This window comes from Mustela erminea, chromosome 1 (genome assembly GCF_009829155.1).
Source record: "Mustela erminea isolate mMusErm1 chromosome 1, mMusErm1.Pri, whole genome shotgun sequence".
NCBI lineage: Eukaryota > Metazoa > Chordata > Mammalia > Carnivora > Mustelidae > Mustela > Mustela erminea.
This window is the reverse complement of record NC_045614.1, coordinates 108,019,982-108,023,068: the sequence shown is the minus strand read 5'-3', so window position 1 is coordinate 108,023,068 and position 3,087 is coordinate 108,019,982. Positions and strand designations below refer to the sequence as shown.

The window sequence follows — 3,087 nt, the reverse complement described above, 5'->3', positions numbered from 1 at the left end:
ATTCCTGTCTCACATTTAGGTCCTTCATCCATTTTGTGTCTATTTTTGTGTATGGTAGAAGAAAGTGGTCAAGTTTTATTCTTCTGCATGTGACTGTCCAATTTTCCCAGCACCACTTGTTGACGAGACTGTTGCCCCCCCATTGGATATTCTTTTCTGCTTTTTTGAAGATTACTTGAACATAGAGTTAGGGGCCCATTTCTGGGTTGTCTATTCTGTTCCACTGATCTACGTGTCCGTTTTTGTGCCAGTACGGTCTTGATGATTACAGATTTGTAATGGAATTTGAAGTCTGGAATCGTGATGCCTCCAGGTTTGGTTTTCTTTTTCAACATTCTTCTGGCTATTTGGTGTCTCTTCTGGTTCCATACAAATTTTAGAATTGTTCATCCCAGCCCTATGAAAAATGCTAGTGTTATTTGGTAGGGATTGAATTAAACATGTAGATTGCTTTCAGGAATGTCGGCATTTTAACAATATTTGTTTTTCCAATCCGTGTGTGCGGAATGGTCTCCCATTTCTGATAAGAACAGATACTACACTTGATCTTAGCCAAAAGGCCAAGAAGCGATGGTCTCCCATTTCTTTGTGGCTTTTTCATTTTCTTTCAGAAGTGTTCTCTCATTTTAAGAGTACAAATCTTTTACCTCTTTGGTTAAGTTTATTCACAGGTATCTTATGGCCTTTGGTGCAATTGTAAAAGGGTCAATTCCTTGATTTCTCTTTTTGCAGCTTAGTTGTTGGTATATAAAAATGCAGCAGACTTCTGTGCATTGATTTTATTTCCTGTGACTTTGCTGAATTCCTATATCAGTTCTAGCAATTTTTTGACACTCAAATGAAAAATTATATACCTCTGTAAAGGCAAATTTGTTGTAAATAGTCGGTCACATGGGTTAGGTTTTCTGAACAGTGTAAATGTAAATTTTAAGGAAAAGACTTATGTCCAAAAAAAATAAAAAATAATTCTTGCCATCTGTTGTTACTCAATAAATTCAAAATATAAATTCAAAATACAGAACATATAAAAACATTTTTTTCAATATCAATCAAGTCAGTAATTTTTAGTATCCTGTAAGATTTTCACATTTTATTCTTAATGGAAATATATTCTGTCTATAAATTTTCACTTTTGTTCCATATTTATTAATTACTACATATAAGAAATATATCACTTTGGTATGATTCCATTGCAGTTTGTATCTCTATAAATTAATTCATTCTGCCTTGATTTAGAGTTAGAGATTTCAATGATCTTTAAAGAAAATATCTCTGTATTTTTCTTAAATTAGTATATTTAGATTAGTATTTAAGAAGCCTTAGATATAATTTAAACCAGGTCTTTCTTTACTAAAGTAAGAAACTTTAAAAAATGAAATTTCAAAAGTGGCAGATACTGCCTACAAAGCAGCAATTCTATCTTTCAAACTGTTTTTGTTTTGTTTTGCTTGTTTTTCCTCCATTTACCAGATAGCAACATGCTGGGAAAAGTTTAGCCTCTTTACTGCCCAAGGAGCGACTGTGGGTCTATAGGAATCCTTATAATTCCATTTCCTTTGCCAGTGATTTATTTGGATACATACAGAAGACATAGTCCTGGTCAATGATTTATAAGGAAAGTCTTCTGGAATGTTCTACAAAATAATTTTCTTCCAATAAGAGGTAAGAAGATAAGTGCCATGAAACTGTCCTCTTTTCTCTTTTTCCCAAATCATTGTGTTACTTAATTAACAAACAGTTTTATCTCCAGACTTATTGTTGTATAAATTTATAAATTCCTATATATATATATATTTTTTTTTTCTCAATTGAGTCCTGTTCTTTGTTGTTCATAGCCAAAAGAAACCTAACTTAAAATGTAATTTAGATCGATGATGGAGCATAAGTTCATTGTTTGTTGTATAATGAATAGATGCATTAAGGTAGATGGGATATTTTTATTGTTTTGGAAAAGGATGTACACTGACTTTAGACAATTAAAAAAGGATATCTAAAGTGGATATTTACTATTTTTTTTTCTAGAAATGAAAATATGTGTACCTGACCTTGTACACTGATTCAAGTCTAGACTTAAGAACTAATAGTTTTAAAAAGATAAGAAATCCATTTTTGCAAGGGAGGTATTCTTCCAGCAGTACATGCTTTGTCCAGTATTGAAGGTGTTAATCTTCGAATCTGTGATCTTTTTCAGTATATTCATGAAAACCATTCTAGTACATAATTCAGGCTTGTTTTAGCACCTTAAGCCTATCACTGTATCTTCAGTTTTCTGGAAGCTGTAAAATATCCTTGTATCATTTCCTTTTTCAACCTAAAGTAGTCCTATTTAATTTCTGTTGCTTACAAAGCATCAGGAATGATACATTAAAAGAACTTCTGAGAGCCTCACAGATACATTAAATGAACTTCTATGATTCATAGAAATCAGATACTCAGATGAGAACCTGGCTCCTACTTTAATGTAACTGAACCCAGGGATTTAAAAACAAACAAATAATCCCCCCTCTCAGTATTTAAAGAACTGATTCTGTAGAAGAATTTAAATCATTCATACCAGTATCAATAAAGCACTGTGGTGTGGTAAGTGTGTCAAAAGAGAAGTATAGACTATGGCTTGCCAGAGTTTTGAGTGAGAAATCACAACCCTGGGGACATTAGAGGTGGTTTCCAGACAGAACTGGAATTATACTTTGAAAGCTTTTTTACAAATGCCTAATTGTACAGGTTTTTTAGTGAGATAAAATAACTATTGTAAAGGGACAAATTAAATTCAGGTGAAGACTGATTTACACTGGCTGGATTGAGACATCTGCATATTATTAGAAATATAAAAAATTACCCTAAATTCTGAAAATTACTTTGTTTTGTCCTTTTTCAGATTATCCCATCTCATTCCTAATGTGTAAGACCATGAATATAAAGCACATGAACCTTGAAAGTATTCACTAAAATGAACCAGCACAGCATTAACTAGATACAGTGACTAAAAACTTCAGAAGAGCTTTCCAATTAGTATTTTCAAACTTATACTTTATAAGTACTGTGAGATACTTCTTTCAAAATACTTTAATACCCAGAAAAGCTTGT

At 32.2% G+C, this 3,087-nt stretch overlaps 1 pseudogene; it reads right to left on the bottom strand.

Moving 5' to 3' along the window:
* Nucleotides 1-456: 456 nt before the first annotated feature.
* On the bottom strand, nt 457-572 carry LOC116580970 (annotated as a pseudogene).
* Between the last annotated feature and the right edge of the window lie 2,515 nt (nt 573-3,087).